At 36.5% G+C, this 22,273-nt stretch overlaps 1 protein-coding gene and 1 long non-coding RNA gene across 5 annotated transcripts in view; both read right to left on the reverse strand.

Moving 5' to 3' along the window:
* The window catches only part of DIAPH2 (diaphanous related formin 2), a 914,500-nt gene that overhangs the window by 150,236 nt on the left and 741,991 nt on the right, over window positions 1-22,273 (reverse strand). The gene's annotated exons all lie outside the window — the stretch shown is intronic.
* LOC118498445 lies at window positions 7,300-20,162 on the reverse strand. The gene is made up of 3 exons (XR_004900934.1): window positions 19,179-20,162; window positions 14,076-14,080; window positions 7,300-7,313 (listed from the first exon to the last, which is right to left on the reverse strand). It is a non-coding gene; the product is annotated as an uncharacterized LOC118498445 (long non-coding RNA).

The raw sequence follows: 22,273 nt of genomic DNA on the forward strand, positions 1-22,273 counted from the left end.
ACCCACACCCATGGATAGGTTCTCCTGTGGGGATTCAGGCCTGCAATGTACCTAGGCCACTATGAGTCTTGTTTTTTGCTAAAACTCCCTCACCCTAAATTGAGGACATTTACTGCAAAGCAGCTTCCTAAAATCCATGCTAAACCATCCAAGGATGAGTGTAATCAGTTCAACCACTTTTGCCTTTTCATTTGCAAATATCCCTCTTCTGTGATGTGATTAGCAGCATTGGCTCCTTTGTTTTCTGGAAAAGCTAACCACCTAAAGCAAACCTGTGCATAGTAAATGAGGACCATCATGTAATGGGCGAAGAAACCCAATAGAGGCCTGTCATGGCAGAGGCTGTGGCTTTTGCTCCCCTTGAGAGAAAAGCCGTGCTGCCCCTTTTCCTCTACTGGACTCAGTAGTCCATGTGAATGTGTCATTTCATCCATAATGACATGGACACTATGGGCCGGTGTCTGCATCAGGGGTGTGGTTTACATATAAACTTATACTTTCACAATACTAATGTGTTAAACCACCACACTTCATTCCACATGAAAAATACAGCTACTTCTTAGAACTAAATGAAAACACCATAGGCAATTACAGGTACCATATATATTTCACGCCTTAAAGTAAAACTTGCACATAACTTTCTCAGTCTTCTCAGTTAATGTGATATGTCTTATCTCTAAACCAGGGGTGTCAAACTCATTTTCACCAGGGGCCACATCAGCCTCTTGATTGCCTTCAAAGGGCCAGAATAATCTTAGGATTGTATAAATGTAACTACCCCTTAACTGTTAAAGAGTTGAAATTACATTTAGCCCTCTGAAGGAAAATTCAAGGCTGATGTGGACCCTGGTAAAAATGAGTTTGACACCCCTGCTCTAAACAAACTGGAATTAATAAGAAAATATGGACATTTTAGTTAGAATGAAAGATACAGTTGACAGGAAATTTGTCTTAAGTACTAATGTGTTGGGTTCAAACAAAACAAAGTAAAGCTACCATTGAGCTGAATTTTACATGCAACACGGTGTAGGTAGGTAGATTTCTAACCTCTTCCTGATGATTCACATACAGTGCTTGATTTTTTGAAAAATGGATCATATTGTTTACTTCAGTTTCATAATACTAGTGCTATTTTCTGTTCAATTTGGGAAGTCCTACAACATTTACTGAAATTACTAAGAGATATAGCTTGACAATTGTATTTACTTACCTAGCATGATACTTAGAATCTAAAACTTTCATTTCAAGACTGAATATCACCTATATAGCAATGAAAAACTATTTTCTTGGCAAATAACTGATTGATGGCTTATTCTTAACATGCTTGGAGAAACACATTAATAAGATAACCCATGCCTTTTTTCCACTCTGTAACATCTACAGATGATCTCAATTTCAGATGACTCTAAGTAGATTAATAGAAATAAAGAAAGAACACCTTTCTGGCTCATTAAGGCAATTGCTCAAGCTGTCATTAGCATTACCTCTCTGAAAATGCAGTCCAGGATACAGTAGGCTTTGCCTGCTGCAGAAGCTAATGGTACAGAGCTACCTTTTGAGTGCAGGACTAAAATCATATTAGATATTCAGTGAGTAAAGGAATAATTTACATTAATCAAATAAGCTCTACTTGGGAGATTCCACCCCCCTCACTTGAAATATGCCTATGCAGGTTGTAGGCCTAGTAACTGCATACTAAATCAATTAATTTCACTGATGCAAAAAGGGGCCTTTTCTGCTTATTAACTGTACCCATTTTCTATAGGTCAATTGTAAATTATGCCTCAGAAGATAAACAGCAAGTCATGCCTGAGAAAAATGAGATGTTCTGATTTTCATCCTCGAACCTGCTAGACTGACTACCTGTCAGATAAGGTTGAAGCCAGGATTATGCCTTGAAAACCTGACAAAGCATAGATTTTTATCACTAAATCAAACCATCTGGATTTAAACTCTGTGAACTTTAATTATTTCATACTTAATCAAAGTCACTAGATTAAACCAAAAGTGGAGGGTTTGGGGCTCTGGCAAAGTAGAATCAGGGAGATGTTACAAACAAGGAGACTTCATTTTCACAAGTCAAATTTCTCCTTTCTAATAAAGCTGGGTTTACATACAGAGGGGACTCCAGGAATCAATGGACTGTACAATGTTAGAGGTTATCTAGTCCATCCCAGAATGATAATCATCCTCTCTGTTTTTAAGAATCATCACAGGAAGAGGTTCTCTGCATGTGTTAAAAAGGGTACTATTACCAGAGATGAAATTCTGAAAATTTTTGTACTTCATCAATTAAAAGACAAGAACAATTTGTGCTCAAAGGGTTGCTTTCATATTATTTTTCCCTATTTAAGGTAAGATAACATAATTATTAGTTCTTTCAGAGTATCTTATTTTATGATGGAATAGTCATGAGGTAATGAATTATTTAACCATGAGTACTCCTCATTGATGGCCTATTCTGGCAGTGGTCTAACCTGTGTGAAGGGCCAGGTAGTAGTATTTCAGGCTTTGTGGGGCATAGGGTACTTGTTACAACTGCTCATCTTTGCTGTTGTAGTCCCAAAGCAGCCATAGATAATACATAAGTGAATGAACATGGCTATGTTCCAGAAACCTTTATTTATGGAATTTAATTTCATATAATTTTCATGTTACAAAATATTCTTCCTCTTGAGATTGTTTGCAACCATTTAAAAATGTAAAATTCACCCTGGCTGGTGTGGCTCAGTTGGTAGGAGTGCTCTCCTGTAACTGAAGGGTTGCAGGTTTAGTTTCCAGTAGGGGCTCATTATATGTAGGTTGCGGATCTAATCTCTGGTCCGGGTAGGTGCAATCCCCTACCCAGGTGCATACAGGAGACAACCAACTGATATTTTTCTCTCTCTTCCTTCCTCTCTCTCTAAAAGCAATGGGGAAAAAACATGTCCTTGGGTGAGGATACAAATGTAAAAATCATTCTTAGACTTTGGGCCAGATTTGGCCTGTAAGTCACAGTTTGTCATTTCCTGTTCTACTCTATAACTATGTCATTATGAAGGTGAGAGAAAACAGTGTAAAACATGGCCACTTCTCATAATGGTTACAGAAACAATGGTAAACAACATTAAAAGATTGAAAAATAACACAATAAAGAACAATGTATAGTGCATCCCACGAGGACTAAAAGAATGAGGATATGGGTGACATAACTTTGTGATAAAATGGTCAGAACAGGATTCATGTATTGACTCATTAATTGTACCAGGAAGAACTACCTGGATTTATATAGGTAGAGAAGGAAAGATAACTACAGGAGAGAGAGAGAATATGATCCAAAATAGAGAAACATGAATTATCAGGATATATTTGTGGGGCAGCAGGAGAAAGGCCCAAGCAGCATTAATTGGAGAAATTAATTCATTTATTCAATTAATAATTATTGACTGCGTCTGTGTCAAGCATTATGCTAAATTCTAGAGACAGTGTGAAGAGTAAGACACAATTCCTGCCCTCCAATTGCTCACAGTCTTGTTACAAGGAAAAATAAGCAGTTATACACAGGATGGAATATGGGATAGGATACTAAAACTAAATACCATACTTTTAGGACCATAAGATGTACCTAGGTGTTAGAGGAGGAAAATAGGAAAAACATTTTTTGAAGCAAAAAATGTGGTAAAATATTTAATAACCCGTGACCCCACTCTACTCCCAGTCTCCATGAGCCAGGTAAGCTACATTTGGACTATAAGATGCACCCACTGTTCCTCCCAAATTTGGGGGGAAAGTGCATCTTACAGTCTGAAGAATATGGTAGTGAAGCTATGTAAAAACAAATATGAAAAATTAAAAATTATATCAATTCTCAACATAAGTTTTTCCATAACTTCCATTCATTTACATTTAAGGTAGAAATCTTTGATTTAAACCACAAAGGAAATCCAAATGCAAAATAAAAATCTCTCTGTGACTCTAGGACAGACGTAACTGCCTGTCCTAGAGAAATGGTAAAATCACATAAATTTCCTATAAGCAATTTCCAGGGATCCTTTGAAGACTGTAATTGTAAAAGGGATTATTAGTTTATTTTCTTGTTTCACTGGAGGCTAGGCATTTTGTCATTGGCCCTAACAATGTGCATATACCTATCTGTAAGCTATTTCGGCAGTGAGGTAAATTACTGTGGCAAAGCCTGGAGTCTTTTTCAACAGAGATCCTTAAGAACAGGATTTACATCTACCTGCATGAGATGGCTCAAGATCAATAATGCCTGGAGCACAGCATGCACTTTCAACTCTATGACTTGAAAATTCTTAAAAAGTATTCCAATGAATATTTCCACAAATCAACCACATTTTAAAAAATATAGTGGCATTACTAGTGTTATTTGATGCAAGAACTAAAAATTCAGCTACAAGTGTTCTTAGTAATATGACCAAAGAAGATCTGAGAGATCTCATAAATCTCTTTCATAAGCCCCCTGAGTGAAAGGCAACATTGCGAGGAAATAGCAGAGCATGTGGTTTGGAATTAGACAAACTGGTGTTCCGATTATGATTCAACCGCTCACTGGCTGTGACCTTGGCCAAGCTACTTCAATTCTCTAATCCTCCATTTCTTCTCCTGTAATCTTGGGAAGATAAAACCTAATGTTCAGGAATTTTGTGGAGATGTAGTGAGATGGTTACATATGGGACTTAGGTAGTGCCTAGGCAGGAGGAAAAGGGGCCTGAGTAAAAAGGATATCTTATTTCTACTGAAAAATTTCATCATTTGATTATCTTAAAAAGTCATGTTGTACAACCATCCAACCTTGTTAAATATATAGCCATTCATGTAGCTGAACTTGGATTAGCCGCTGTTGTGCAAGGACGAGTTATTATTGCACAAAATAAGAAATAAACAAAAAAACTCTCTGAAATGTACAAATAAATAGACCATTATGCTGCACCCAGAACACAGCAAAACTGTGAACAGTGCATTTATAATATTTGTTCATGATAAAAATTAGACTACAGATTATACACAAATCACATTTTTATTTCATTGGTTATCATGCAGGTCATGATGAATTTTTGTGTCACACAATAAAGGAGTGAACTGGTTATTGTTAGCATCCCATCCCAAGCTGCATTCTTGCTTCCTTCTTTGAAAAGTAGTAAGTTAATGAATAGATGCAACTTTCTATGATACAGATGTCCTTCACTATTAGAATCTATTGAATTCAGCACTGAATACATATTCATGAATGTGCACTCTTCTCAAAATAGGGATTTAGACAGTCTACTCCATTAAACATAAGTTTATTTTTCTTCTAGGTGTCAGCCAGGGAATCAACATTTTGGTCAGTGGCCTTTTCATCATGTTTGTCCTAATGGATGCCACCTGGAAATAAAATCAACTTATGTTTAATGGAATAGATTTTCTAAATCTCCATTCTGAGAAGGGTATTATTTCATGAAGAAATAATTAATTCTGCATATTAGAAATAAACATGGATTAACAAATAAAACTCTAGCTTAATTTGGTGCTGATTAAAACAAGAATTAAAGAAAAACTATATAATTTATACTTTATTACATATTCACATTATATTGTGGTAAGATGCTGGGGCTAATGAATATGATAAAGTTCCTATGTCCCTACAGTCTTGTGTACTTTGAGAATCATTCTATCCTATTCACTCGAGGTGACAAAGAGGATAGCAGCAGGCACCTCCTAAGAGATGGTGGCCAGAAGCTGATATTCGGACATTAAAATGATCTCATGTTCTACTCTCTGGTGTGGACAATGTGACAGCAATAAGGATACAATGTGAACCATCCTAAATGGGATGATTTTGCTTTTACCTATTTTTTTAAAGATTCCCCCTGCCAGCTTGCTCTGATTGACAGCTCCTACAGATTGACCTAATGAACCTTCAGCCGGGGAGTCTTCCTGCATTCCCTGATAAGCAGTGAACTCAAGTTTTACTGTAGACATCATCTACTAAGACCCAGTGATCTGACTAAAGTGGCATGACCTCCAAATACCACTCTGAACATATATTGGGGGCCAATACCAGCAGGAATGTTGTCAAACTGGTTTTTCAGCTTTTATGTTCCCTCTGTAAATCAGCTCAAATTACATTGTTCAAGGTTTAAATTAAGCATCTAATTGTGTCTTCCCATAGAAAAATAATTTCTGCTAGTATTTTGCAAAGGGGTAACTTCTGCTACATGAAACACTAGACCGACCCCTGTATGTAACCAAATTACGTTTATTCCCCTGTAGACTGTGAAATATATCTTAAAGGTCTTTTAATGTTATAAAAAAACTATCATTCACCTTATACTTGTTTTATTTTTCTGTTTTTTTCTTTCCTTAGCCATTAGTGTCAGCACACAAGGTCTGTATGGAAAAAGTCCATCTATTGTTAATATAACAGGAATGGTTCACACCACGTTGATGTAACCTGGCAGCCAAAGAGAGTGGACTGGAATGCACATCTGTGAACAATGATGATTCACTGTAATAGTGGGGGTGGTAGACAACATTGAGTATGCAAATTTACTGTGTGATTGTCACTTTCAAAATGACAGAGCAAGCAGAGCAATGAATCTGCATCAAATTTTGTGTGAAGCTTAAACATTCCTCCTCAGAAACTATTTGGATGATTCAGAAGCCTGCAGCTATGGGCAATTGGTGATTGGCAGCTTCATCATGACAATGCACCCACTCATGCATCATGAATCATGCAGAGTTTTGGGGTGAAACATTAAAGCACCCAGGTGACTCAGCCCCCGTACAGCCCAGATTTGGCGCCCTGTGACTTCTGGCTTTTCTCAAAACTAAAATCACGTTTGAGAAGAAGAGATTTCAGACTGTTGATAAGATTCAGGAAAATATGATGGGGCAGTTGATGGTGACTGGGAAAATTGTGTGAGGTCCCAGGGTGCCTACTTGGAAGGGGATGGAGGTGTCATTGTCCTGTGTACAGTGTTTCTTGTATCTTGTATCTTCTTCAGTAAATGTCTCTGGTTTTCAGGGTACATATCTAGATACATTCTGGACAGACTTTGTATTGTACAATAGGGAAGATGAGACATAAGGTAGGATAGGAATGAGTCAAGATGATAACACATACACAAAAATTGTGCTGCACAAAGGGAATCTCTGGGTCACATTTAGAAGGATTCTTTCTACATGGTATATCTTAGGTCTTAAAGTATAATTGCACAGAAAGAGTATAGAAACTAGTATTGTAGTCTATTAGAAAAAAGACAGTGCATTGGTTTCAAATCTTTGTGGAACAACAAGAAAAAGGAATTAGGCTAACTATTCACAGTTTTCTAAAAAAACAAGTGATTTACTTCAGAGTATGTGATTCACTAAAGCTGTGATTAATATGTCAAATTTCTGAAACCACATTTATGGTAGACTTTTTGTATTATTTATTCTTTTTTATTATTATTATTTATTTTTAGGGAGGGAGGAGAGAGAGAGAGAGAGAGAGAGAGAGAGAGAGAGAGAGAGAGAGAGAGAGAGAGAGAGAGAGAGAGAGGGGGGGAGAGAAACATCAATGTGCGGTTGCTGGGGGTTATGGCCTGCAACCCAGGCATGTGCCCTGGCTGGGAATCAAACCTGGGACACTCTGGTTCCCAGCCCACGCTCAATCCACTGAGCTATGCCAGCCAGGTATTTATTCTTAATTAGAACATTTATTGTTATAAATCTAAGATAAAGAATGTATTCATCAGACCATATTACTTAGACAGAATTCTAATTTTAGCTTTAAAATTGTCTTCTATTCCTCTCAGAAGTTAGAATGACTAATCTAGAAAGACTAAAAAACAGAAACAAAGATACTTTAATGTACAGGAAAGAGAAAAATATATACATTTTTCAAATCACTTCATAAACAAAGCATATTTAACCCAAGGATTCTGTACTTTGCAGCAAAAATAGACATACCTTCACACACTCACATACACACTCAAGCTCCATAGCTATCACAATAAGAGATTGTCTAACCACCAACATGAATCTGTTACTGAAAACAGTCAGAGGGCTGGGGAGTCACCCCCATCTGCCAAGATGGTGGCAGTGGGGAGGTTCTTAGACCAGGCACATGAAAACTTAGCAAGATAATTGGGTAGGAAAAAGCCTCCCCCCCACTTCCAGTACCAGCTTGGGGATGGGACCTGGGCTAGGCAGACATAAGTGCAATAGAAGTCAAAATGGTGCAGGGAATGGTGCTGACCAAAGAGGCCTGTCAGTTTAGCCTGGGGAAAGAAGGGAATGGATGGGAGGTGGACCTACCCAAAGGGTACAAAAGTTGATTGGTCATCTTGAGGAAGTACCTCAGCTATCTTACACCCAAGGTAAAATAACCCTAGGGGAGCAGAGAATCTCTTTTTTGCCCTCCTGGTGATGCTTTGGTTGGTGCATTTGTGTACTCTCTCAGTAGTACACAACCTTGTAGCCCTAGCAGCAGCAGCAGGGCCCATGGCCATGAGAGCTCCACACCTAGGCCCAAAGGGGCATAATCTGAAATGAACAACAGCCAGGAAAAAACTAAGCTACCTGGATGTGGACTATGACTGCTTAGCAACCACTTGCAGGCTCCAAAGGACTGTACTTTAAGTTGGAGCAGGAACTCTGGAAACTGGCTTTTGTGTTGGTCTTGCTGAACAGATGGGCTTTGACACAGGAGTCCACCATTCTCCCAGATCACACAGCACCTGAATAAAATCTATTTCCTTTTGCACCAGCATCTGCCTCACAAGTTTGGCTTTTATAGTGAGTGACAGGAGTCAAAACCTCTGTTTTGTTCAGTTACAAAACCAGGCAAGCAGCAACAGATTTGGTAAATCTATTTTGTGCCTCTGAGGCTTTTGCCTGTACTTGTAGCACTTATTTTGCATAACTATGATAAAACAACAACAACGGATTAATTCAATTGGCTGTTTCAGGAGATCTGTGAAAAGTGTTCTCATTCTCTTAGAAGCACTAAATCCATCTACTTACTTTTTAATGTACCTAGGTAAAGGACTTCAATCTATATTTTTTTATATGAGGGCATAAGAAAAGTATACTGATCATGGGTCAGAGTAGTAGAACTAAATGGGAGAGAATGCTTTTTTTTTTTAACACTTCAGTCAAGAGTCCAATCAAATTATTTTTAAGTGCCATAACTGGCAAACTATATATTTAACTGATCATTTGTATTTGGTAAACTTTCTTATAATTTTGATACTGTAAGTAATGCGAATGATTTGTAAAATAACCTACTTGTGTTGGTAAATGAGGTCTATCATCATCAGTGTAATTGCTTTGGAAGTCACAGAATCAAGCAATGATTCTATCATAGTGTAAAACATTAGAGGAGTGCTCTTTTGAGATATCTTCAGAGTCAGATTCACATTCTTTTGAGTAGTATCAATGACAGCAAATCTCTTAGAGTAGATTTGAGTTTTGGAAAACATAAAAGTATTTCAGAGCCAAATAGAATAAGCTCAGCAACTAAGCTGTGTGATACTAATGTTTGGTTAAAAACTAGGCTCAACTGTATAGAAATGATACCAAATTTCTTCTTTAACTCAAATCACGGGACTCTGATGAACATATACCGGGATAAATAAATTCTTGTTGATTTGGTAATAAAGACAATGTAGTCGTTAAATAAATGCATAAATATGTATGTACTGTGTGTGTGTGGCAGAATTCTAAAGCTGGATAAGATCATTATTTTTACAGATAAAGAAAATGAGGCCCAGCACCTCATATACTTCTAGTAAAGTTCCTGGTATACAGTAAAGTGCTTATTAAATGGTAAAATATTTTCTACATAGTCAAAATGATGTTCTATGGAGAAATATACAATATATTTTTAAAGTGTTATAGTGCTAGGATTAGAGGTGTAGCAAACATCAGTCCATTTGCCTTCCCTACCCATACTTCTTTCCCAGAGAAAATGACCTTACATACAGTTCCTGGGAGAGGCAGCATTCCTATGCACCATGTGATCTTATCTCTGCCCTGGCTGACTGGACACAGGCTGGACACTTGACCCAAAGGGAATGAATCCATAGGCTAGGCTGGGCCAGTTACATTCGGTCACGAGAATTGAAATCTAAAGACACTGGTGTCACATAAAGATAGGCACTTGGAATAAGGGTTATACCATCTCATAGCTGTGACAGTCATATTCAAATAAACCAGTGGAGACAGAAGGGACAGAAATGAGTGAGACCATTCAAGGATAGAGAAACCACTTGATAATTCTAACTTCTCAGTTTTGGTTCCAATCCAAGGCACTCTATGGTTTTTTACCTGTCTTTGGATATCCAAAAGTTCACCTACCATATCCTTGAATAAGTCCCCCTTCATTCAAGCCAGCTTGAGTAGATTTCTATTCCTTGTAACAAAGCAAACCCTAAGACAATGTGTTACTGGGCTTCTATTCCACTTTTACCTTTTTCATAAATAAATTTAAAAAATAAGTTTTAAACTGTTCATGGAATAGCTGAATGCCCAGGGAGATTAAGCGATACCCTCCCAAATCATTCAAATAGTGACAGATCAATGACTAGAAACCAGATCTCCTAACTATGTATGAAGCACCTATGAGTAGAATTTGCTGGTTCAGAGCACAACCCCAGGCATTATATGACCTTGGAAATATTAGTTAACCTTCCTTGCCTCAGTTCTCTCTTCTGTAAAAAAGGGTATGACAATAGTGCTTAATCTAACCAAAGGGTTGTTGTGAGAATTAAATTATTCACCATATGACACAAATAGTAATATCTGGTTGAACCTGGGTAGGAACCTGACCAAAAATGCATCCATTCCAAGCTCTGGTGTACCTGGGCCTGGTGAAATAGAAATAATAATAATCCTGTCTCTATCTCTTCAATAAACACTCAGTTTAAATACCTTCGGTTCCTTGCAATCAAAAGACACACCATTACATGGTGTTTATTAATATTACCTTGAATTTTACTGTGAAAATGAACAGTAACTAAAAATACAGGGCTTAGGTGGTAGGGAATGGTCCACATGCTTCCCATCTGAAACAAATTTTCCTAGTGTTCTCACAGTTTTCCCGCCTCATCAACACAATGCTTTCATTTCTCTCTTTCTGAGTAAAAGTGCTCTATCACCATCTTATCACCAGGAACTAAACAGCACAGGTCTTAAGAATGAGTAATTAATCTCTCTATATCCATTTAGCATCATTGGATTCATCTTGTTTAACACGGTAATAGTTTAAGCCTACATTCACCCAATTAAAATGTGAAAGTATTCTTTACTGAGGTTCTTTACCCTTACACAGCTAACCCAACTCTAGAGCATGTTCTATAATTAGCACCCTGAAAATATTTTTAAAACAGCAACCTGAGCACAAACCAAAAGAAAAACAAAAACTGATAAAATAGTAAACAGCTTCCTATGATTTATAGGAAGAGAACTCTACAAAGCTTCCTTAATGTCAGAATATAAACAATTTTTACTGCTATTTAGTATAGTGATAATTATAAAACTCATTGAACTGAATGAAAATTAGGATTGTCAGACAAGCACTTGTAAGGGGTTAATTAATTCACATGAACCACACAGCTCAGCTGAAAATGGACTCATTATTTTAAGCTGCCGATTTTGCCAGCGTCTTAGTACTGTCCTTCTTTTTCCATTAGATTCACTCTGTTGCAGCCCCCACCCCAAGTAGCAAATGTCAGGAAAAAGAAATATTTAAAAGAAATTTTTAGCTAAAGGCATTTTGCCAGGGTACAAAGATGTCTGCTGGAACACTGAATAGGAAAGATCATTTATTAGTACACCCAGGTTCATAATATCCCAAAGGGTTCAATATTTTCATTATGCACACAAACATACCCCCTCCTCCTTCTCAAATGCCTCATTACAGGTAAGCCTGGATTTTTTTCTTAAAACACTTTCCTCTGAAATTATTAATATTTTGAAGCTCTCTATAGGCCAAGGTTGTTATTAAAGTCAAAATGCATCAATATGTATATATACTTATATACACTCTTTTATGCTACTTTAAATAACAAAGTATTTAGTGGGAACAGTAAAGAATTTATGAGCTATATACAGAAAAGCCTAGAGGAAGATTGCACTATCCCAGACTCGAAGGAAATGGCTCTTGAAGCTTATTAGCTGGGTATAGGAGACTGTAAAAAGATGATGGGTTTTGGTTTAGCCTGCCCATCATTTCAAAATCCCCATAACTAAAGGAAATATCTTCATAGAGGTCTGAGTTTAAAATTGAAGCTGCTTTACTTCATTCTTCCTATTTTATAATGCTGAGTGCTAATTGGTTCCAACCACTTTCTTCAGGTTTGTCAATATGGTAACTTGGAAGCCAAGAAACTGCTGAATTATGGATTAAGCAGTTTTGTAACAGTGTATTCAAGGAAACTAGTTAGCTACTCCAAAGTGTAATGTTATCACGGGCACATAAAAGCATAAAATATTATTTTGTTATCTTATTCTTAAAAGCAGAAAAATAACTCCCTGTCAGTAAAAATGGTATGGTTTTCATGTGTTGATGAACATTTTTGATGCATAAATTAAAATAAGTAACATTTACTTTCTTGGGCATCACACATAGCCTATTACATTCACCGTATCTACAATATCTGCTATAAAAATTGGCAATCTACTTCCTCATAACCTCACCTATAAGGGGGACCTCATCATCATCATCATCATCATCAACAACAACAACAACAAACAAGTGAGCAAAACAGAACCAGAGACACTGAAATAAAGAACAATCTGACAGTGACCAGAGGGGATGGGGGGAGGGGGATAATGGGGGGAAAAGAGGAACGCTCATTGAGGAACATGTATAAAGGACACATGGAGAAGGCCAAAGGGAGGAAGGATCAAGGGTGGGAGGTGGGGATGGCTGGGGTTGGGGGGACTGGTGGGGGGAAAATGGAGACAACTGTACTTGAACAAAAACAAAAAAGAAAAAAAAAGGGAAGCTAATATTAAAATTTTTTGAACCCAAAAACAAATTTTAAAGGCAGAAAAGATTGAGATATTGAGCCTGACTAGCATGAGTTCCTTCATCGAACTCCACTTTTATTGAACCTGCATCCAAACCTCCCTGAGCCTTCCCATTGCTTCCCTACTTTTGGCATTTTAATCAACTCCCTGCTTCTGCAGCTAGACTCTAGAATCAGCCCATTAGGGTAATAAATTCTGGAGTTAGCAGGGCAGTTAGAGATAATCTGATGCAGTTCTCTCATTTCACAATGAAATTAACTGAGATGCAAAGGTCAAGTGACATATTTGAGGGTCCTAGCCTCATGATTTCTTGTTTAATATCCCTTTACTTCTACTTACCATCATAACCATCCTACCCAACCATACCAGAACTCACTGGCCTCACTAGGCTGGTGAGCTACCCCTTCAATAACCTGGGATCTCTGTCCCCTAGACATTAACTTTCTTAGCCTCAAGTACTTGAGCTATGATTGAGTATTAACAAAACTCAACTTGGCTCTATCTAACTGCGTCTCCCTGGCATACCCCTCAAGTGTATCCAAATTTCTCTTGCCTCCACAGGCTTCCAAATTCTTTCTTTTCTCATTCCTAAGGGAAGATCTTGCTTTCTACCTTGTTGTAAAAATAAGTCTGTCTCCCACAAGTTTTGTCATCTAGCTTTGCCTAGATGTCAATTATCTTCTACCCTGTCCATCTCTGTGGTAGAAAACAGCTCTCCTTTCCTCCTCTCCTAAAGGTCAATGCTTCTATGTTTACTCGCTTCCTCATTGGTACCTTCAATCACTCCCTCTTAGCTGCTGCCTTTTCTTTAAACCCAAACTATTAAAAATAACTGACAATAATTAATAACCATAATAGCAACTAGCTAGTACACACAAAATACTTATTAGGTACCAGGTACCATTTTAGGCACTTTGTAAGTATTCATTTAATCCTCATAACAATCCATGAGGCAGATATTACTGTCATGCTCATTTTACACATAATAAAACTGAAATACAGATGTTAAGCAACTTGCCCAAGATGCACAACTAGGAAGTGGCAGACATTATTCTTATCAGACATAATCAGACATAAACTTACACCCAGAAAGCTTAGCTCCAAATTCTCTACTCCTAAAAATCACACTGCCTCTTTAATATATGTCACGCCTATACCACCACTTATTAGCTCAATTACAATGTGCAACTTACTGAACTTCTTGGAGACTCAGTTTCTTTATATGTAAAATGAGAATAATGCTAAACTTTTAGAATCAATATAAGGAGTAATTGACTTAGAGAGTTCATATAATCCACCATGCCTGTCATATATGAAGCAGTCAATAAATGGCAGTTAATATAATACTGATAAGCTTTATAATGTGTTTAAAAAATCCTCCTTGAATAGTGTGGCTCAGTTGTTTGGGCCTAGTCCTGCAAAGTGAAAGGTAACAGGTTCGATTCCTGAGCAGGCGACATGCCTAGGCTGTGGGTGTGGTCCCCAGTTGGGGCACATAAGGGAGACAACTGATTATTGTTTCTCTCTCAGGTCGACAATTCTCTTCCTTTCTTCCTCCCTCCCTTCCCCCTTCTCTAAAAATAAAGAAAGAGAAAGAAAGGAAAAGAAAAAAGAAAGAAATCCTTACTAAGCACTGTCCTTATTACTTCACCAATATGAATTCATTTAGTCCTCAAAACAATGATGAGGGGAATCCTACTATCATTTCCATTTTCTCTGTTTTATGAAAAAATGGAGACAGAGAGATAATTAAGTTCTCCAAGGTCATGAAGCTAGTAACTGTCAAACCAAGATTGGACCCAAGCAGTCTAATTTTAGAGTCTGTGCTAGGTAGACTTTCAGTGTAATTGTGTTTTGTAGGAGGGAGAATTTCAGATATGTATGTCATAGGAAAACAGAATAGATACATATAGCTACAGTAAGTATGCAAAAGCATAGTCTACTATAGTGCTTCCCAAACTTGAAAACTCAAGAAAATTATCTGGAGATTTACAAAACAAACAGAAACAAAACCAGCATCCTGGGCCCCATCTCAAATCTACCAGGAATGGAGACTAGCAGAAGTTATTAAAGGGACGAATCAGAATCCTTTAGGTAGCTTTTTCAAAACATTCCAATGCCTGGAGATTCTGCCTCAGCATACTCATAGAGGCTCTCAGACTTCACTTGTTATCTTTGGGGGATGCCAGGGAGCCAACATATCATTTTGAAAATGGTAAATAAAGGCAAAGAATCAAGAATTTATCTTGCCTTCTATTTACGAATTATACCTGAATGTAACCTAAAGGCTGTTTAGGGAACATTTCTCTTTATAGAAATATTTCAAATAATAAAGAGAAAAATCATCATTTCACCCTTTTGAATTATTGGATCTAGGCAGTGATTGGCAGTGGCTGCTAATATAATATGAGTCAACCAGTCATCATGCGCTCTATTGTAAAAGGACACACCAAGAATTATAAGGATGGGTTGCCAAAAATATTGAATCCTGAATCTGATCTAGCTGCTATATCTAATTTTATAGGCAATATATGGGGTGGGGAGATAGGGAAAGATATACATAAATGATATCACTGGGATGCAATAACCAAATGCAAACTATTGATCAGTGACCTGGTTGCTTTAACAATCGCAAGAGAAAATCATAATTAAAAAACAGAGAAAGAAGGATGGAGAGATATAGTAGCTAGTCTCCAAGACCACCCCTAAATTATCCCCACCCTTTGGTATACATGTTCTGGTATACTTCTCTCCCACATTGTTTGTGGGTTGACCTGTTGTGTTGCTTTCTCATTTCCAAGGCTAGGACATAGAAAGTACTGTGGCTTCCTCTTTGGTCTCCCTCTTAAATCACTGACTCTTGGGGAAGTCAGATGTCATGTTGTGAGGAGTCAAGAAGCCCTACAGAGAGGCCCACATTGTGAAGTGAGAGCTTGCAAACAGATTTTCCAGCCTCAGTCAAGCCTACAGATGACTGTAGCCCTGGCCAACATCCTGAGTGCCACTTTATGAGAGACCATGAGACAGAATCACTTAGCTAAATCCCTGACACACAGATACTTCAAGGTAATAAATACTTGTAATTTTAAGCTACCAAAATTTGAGGATAATTTGTTATATAGCAATTGACAACTAATACAAGATGTATCTCCTTGTTTAAAAGGAACTTAAGGAAACAAAATAAATTATTCCATTCCTAATGCAAATTGGGGGGAGGGAGGAAATAGTAGACAATCAAGAAAATCTGAATGCTGAATATTTGTTAAGAAATCTTTTTCTTTTCCAATAAGGTATAATAATAGTATTTGATTTTGTTAGAAATAATCCTTATATTTTATGGATACATATAGAAATATTTACAGATTAAAAATGTAATGTTTAAAATTTGCTTGAAAATATCCAAGGGTGGGAATATAGATGGGATGAGATTGACCAGGAATTAATCATCGCTGAACTTGGGCTGGGTTCGTTATATTAGTATTCCATGTTGTATATATTTGAAAATTGTAAAACAAAGAGTAAAGGGGGGAAAAAAAAGAACTGACTGACCATCAAGGCACCACATCAGATCAAGTAATTCCAGTTAAACCACCCAATTAAAAGAGGTAAGATCCCAATAGCCATATAAGGTTCATCCATGGGTTCCAGTGCATGCAAATGGTATCTATTGTACAAACTGTACATTGTGCATACATACAGATGTATACATATCTTACCTCTTTCATGTGACCATGTTGTCTCTCCCCAGGCAGACAGAGGGTAGTAGCTTGGGGATATTTTTATTTATTAACTGTTTGGTATTTATCACTGAGTTTTGCTTTTCAAGTACAAGGAGGACCTGGGCATTTCAAAAAAACAAGAAATTAACTTAAAAGAAGACAATACGAAGAAAAGAAGCAGTGGGTAACTGATGAAGCATGATTCTGAAGAGGGTAAGAGTAAGAAATGAAGAGTAAGTACAATGTGGGCCTCAGGAATGTGTAATGAGGGAAACTGAGGAAATTGGAAAATCAGATCATTTACTGAGATTAATGGAGATGAGTTTCAGTTTGAGGGACTGAGGGTGGTAGAGCAAATCCAGAATAAACACTAAGTCATGTGACTCAGTGGACAACAAATGAGGAGACTGCTAAGCAGTAATGAAGACTCAACTAATGCTACAAGCGTACTTCATTCATAAAAGACAAAGATAAAATTTGAGATTCTTCTACAAGGGCAATGAATTCATTGTTAGGATTTATTTTGTTTTGTTGTTATTGTTTGACTTTTATTTTTTAAGAGGAGAGGATTAAGTAGCAACTATGTTTCAGCTGTAACACAACTAACAGGGAGATATGATTCTAAACACTATATTCTTTCTTTGTATATTTTTTCTCAGGAAACTTTCCAAATAGCTTGAATAATTTATGATTTGATTTTAATACTTTGCAACAGTTTGGAAATACATAAATACTTTTCCTCTTACTTTGTGAAAGTCTGAAAAAACAAGGGTCAACCAACAAGGGCAACATCGAACAGTTTAAACCTTGCATTGAAGAAATGAAGATATATTTTAACATCCAATAGGGCCATTTATAAAAGAATAAAGACAACCACTTAAACATTTCTTTCCATGGCCACTTGAAAATAATGCCTCAATAAATAGCTATGGACACTTAGGACAAGAAGTTAGATATAGCCCTGGCTGGTGTAGCTTAGTGGATTGAGTGCGGGCTGCAAACGAGGCATCGCAGGTTCAATTCCCAGTCAGGGCACATGCCTAGGTTGCAGGTCACGACCCCCAGCAACCGCACATTGATGTGTGTCTGTCTGTCTGTCTGTCTGTTCTGTCTCTCTCTCTCTCCCCTCTCACTTCCGTCTTTAAAAATTAAATAAATAAAACCTTAAAAAAAGAAGTTAGATATAATAATATTGCATGACTTAATCATATTGAATAGCTGGAGAGCAATTTCTTTTTAAAATATAAAAAAAACCTGAAATGAGATATCAGCTATCCTGAAACCTCAGGTAATGAGTTTATCTAGATTGCTGAGGGTTTACAATTTTGAAATTGCAACATTTAAAAAATCTTAGCCACTTTGAATGGGGATGTTTCAAAGATGTATTATACACTTTGCTGCTTTCTTAAAGAGAATTTACTGAAAATACATCTTTATTGACACATAATTATCATGGCCATGAAATACAAAGAGGTCTTCAGGGCAGACTTGAGGTGTGTCTATCTGTCTTTTCGTTAAGTAGACAAGAACTACTCTGTGTTTAAAGTTCTTTTTTATCTTAATAATTTGTTTAAGTCATTATCTTATTGATTCTAATGATATAATCAGGATGTGGTCACAAAAGAATATTAGGAAAAGTAGGAAAAAATGAAAATCATCCATAATACCATGATCTAGCCACAAATAGTTAATATTTTAAAGTGTTTTATTCTGATTTTATAGCAACTACATACATGTATTTTACATTCCTGAGATCAGTTATAAGCACTGTTGTATCTTGTGCTGTTTTTCTGTAAGGTGTTACCTGCTTTGAGAATTAGTTCATTTCCACTGGTGCAGCATATTGGCTAGCAATATCACTTCTTATCGTTGCCAGTGGGTCTTAACATATCCACCCCTACCTATACTACTAGTTTGTTTCCCTTTTGCTGGGGTGGGGGTGGGAGACAGAAAACAAAATTTGATAGGTCCCTCTAACAGAAGAGTAAACAGATTTGCTTGAGTGAGGGATTGGGAAGGCTCTCTTCAGATGAAATTCCATGGGCTATTGGTTTAGGAACTTTCACATTCCTTTGGCCTATTTAGAGATATTTTGGTTTTTGCATATTTAACAGGCTTATGGCCATATTTTGAAGAAATAGATGGCATTTTTCAGGTAGGTGCAATTGCTGGAATACCTAACTTTCAGAGAAGTGAGGTGTCACTTGTACTGCAATGCTACCGAATAGCATAAATTGAATGTGTAAATTGGGCCTAGCAACCTTCTAGCACCTGCCTACACAGACAAGAGACACCCCACCTTTAATTCATTCTTGCTGAATAAGTAGCAACAATATACATTATCACTTGTCTGAAGAACAACTAACTTACAAATCTGTGTCCCCAGGCCACCATGTATCTGTTATATTAACCCTTATCATATTGTGCTACACTAGGTGGAAGCAGATAAAATTATACCTCAAAAATTTAGAATTTCATATGGTTCAACATGATAGTTAATTTCATGCATCTCTCTTTTCCACAGTAGATAGTAAATAACTTTGAGGGAAGTTCCATCTTTGTGCCTTCAGGTTCTGGCTATAATAAATATTGAAAATATTTGTTTAAAGAATGTGAACAATATATAGAGCGATTTAGATTTAGACAACTAGATCAATCTATCTATCTGTCCAAAATCAGCCATTATAGATTTTATTTGACCCATGTAAACAAATGCTTTGGATGTGGTAAGTAAAAAAAGAATTCTCATTTCACTTCATTTACTTTCTCTTCTTTTTTAGACAATGTGGTGGCTCAATTTTACTCCTCCTTCTAATCACTTGTGTTTATGTCTATTGTCTGGAGCTGTTCTCATAAATCATTTTTTTTCAGCTTTACTGAGATATGATTGACCTGTAACATGGTGAAACTTTGAGGTGTACATGATTATTTGATGTATGTATATATTGTGATCCATCAACTCACAGTTACATTTTTTGTGAGAATATTTAAGATTTAGTCTCTTAGCAACTTTCAAGTATACAATACAGCATTGTTAACTACAGTCAATATGCTATATATTAGATCCTCAGAATTTATTCATCTTCTAAATGAGAGATTTTACTCTTTGACCAGTATGTCCTCACTTTCGCCACCTCCACAGGCCCTAGCAACTACCAATCTAGTCTTTGTGTGGAGAAGTTCAGCTTTTTAATATTCCTCATACAAGTGAGATCATATGGTATTTTTCTTTCTCTGACTTATTTCACTTAGCATAATGTCCTCCATTTGGTCTATAGTTTTATTCAAGTCTTCTATTTCCTTATTGATTTTCTGTCTGGATAATCTATTCATATTCAATGTTGAAAGTGGGGTATTGTATTCCCCTATTACTATTGTATTGCTGTCTACTTCTCCCCTCATTTAAGTGAATATTTGCTTTAAATATTTAGGTGCACCAAGGTTGGATATTATATATATATATATATATATATATATATATATATATATATATGTGTGTGTGTGTGTGTGTGTGTGTGTGTGTGTGTATAATATCCAACATGTATATATATATGTGTACATATGTGTGTGTGTGTGTATATATATATATATGGTTATATCCTCCTGATAAATTGACCCCTCTTTCTCTTTACAGTGACCATCTTTGTCCCTTGTCACTGATTGTGAGTCTGTTTTATCTGATATAAACATAGTTACTAGTACTCTCTTTTGATTATCATTTGCGTAAAATACCTTTTCCATCCCTTCACTTTGAGCCTATGTGTGTCCTTAAAGCTAAAGTAAGTCTCAGAAAGGCAACACATTGTTTGATATTTTTTATCCATTAAGCCACTCTGTGCCTTTTAACTGGAAAATTTAATCCATTTATATTTAAAGTAACTAATGATAGGTAAGTCTTTACTACTGACATTTTGTAATTGTTTTCTGGCTGCTTTTCAGTTCCTTTCTTTCTATCTTGCTGTATTTCTTTGTAATTTCTTTTTGTAGTATTAATAGTATGTTTTAATTTCCTTCTCCTTATCTTTTGTGTATCTATCAGAGGTTTCTTCTCTGTGGTTACTATAAAGCTTACACAAAATATCTTATAGATATAACAACCTATTTTAAACGGATAACAAATTATTTTCAGATGCATACAAAGCCTCTATACTTTTACTTCTATTCCACCAAAACACATTTTGTGCTATCCATACTTTATTTAATTTATATTGTGTATTCACTAACAAAGTATTATAGCTATAGTAACTTTAATACTATTGTTTTTTAACTTTTATACTAGGGATAAAAGTCATTTGTGCACCACCATTACAGCATTAGGGTATTTTGAATTTGACTATATATTTACCTTTACCAATGAGTTTAATGCTTCTATATCTTTTCCATTGATACCCTGTGCCCTTTCATTTCAACTTGAGAAACACCCTTTAGCATTTCTTGTAAGGCAGGTCTACCGGTGATGAACAACTCTTAGCTTTTGTTTTGCTTGGAACATCTTTATATCTCCTTTATTTCTGAAGTACAGTTTTGCAAAGTGTGATATTCTTGGTTGGTAGGGTTTTTTTCCAACACTGTGAATATATCATCCCAGTCTTTCTGATCTGCAAAGTTTATGCTGAATAATCCATTAGCCTTATTGGGGTTTCCTTATCTGTGATGAGTGCTTTTTCCCATGCTGCATTCAAAATTCTCTCTGTCTTTGACTTTTTTACGTTTTAATTATAATGAATCTCAAGGTAATCTTTACTGGGATGACCTTGGTTGTAGTTTTTTGAGCTTAATGTACCTGAATATCTACATATTTCCCCAAATGTGGGAAGTTTTTAGCTATTATTTCTTTAAGTAAACTCTCTGCCTCTTTCTCCTCCTTCTGAGAATCCTATACTGCAAATATTCATTCATTTGATTGTGTCCTATAATTCATGTAGGCTTTCCTCAGTATATTTCATTCTTTTTTTTTTTCTTTGTGGTCCTCTGGCTAATGTCAAGTGATCTTCAAATTTGCTGATCTTCTAATTAAACTGCTGTTAACACTCTCTATTGAAATTTTCAGTTCTGTCATTGTATTCTTCGGTCTGAGATTTCTGTTTGGTTCTTTCTTATGTTTTCTATTTCCTTATTAAACTTCTCATTTTGTTCACAAATTGTTTTACTGATTTATTTAGTTGTTTGTCTGTGTTCATTACATTTCTTTAAAATGATTATTTTGAATTTTTGTCAGGAAATTCATAGATCTCCAATCCCTTGAGGTCAGTTACTGGAGCTTTAATTAGTTTCCATTGGCAGTAGCATCATATTTGCCTGATTCTTCACAATCCCTGTAGCTTTGCATTGGTGTCTGTGCATTTAAAGGGACAAATACCTCTTTTAGTTTCTACAGACTGATTTCAGCAAGTAAATAACTTCACCTGTTGGATCCCACAGCTGATGGACTTACCTCCGAAATTGCAGTCATACTGTTTGAAGCTGAGTCACAAGGCTGATGCTGGGGTGTATGGATGGGTGTGGGTCCCACCAGGTCCCTGAGAGGGCTTCTGCTAGGTCACAGGGTGGGT

This window comes from Phyllostomus discolor, chromosome X (genome assembly GCF_004126475.2).
Source record: "Phyllostomus discolor isolate MPI-MPIP mPhyDis1 chromosome X, mPhyDis1.pri.v3, whole genome shotgun sequence".
Classification (NCBI taxonomy): domain Eukaryota; kingdom Metazoa; phylum Chordata; class Mammalia; order Chiroptera; family Phyllostomidae; genus Phyllostomus; species Phyllostomus discolor.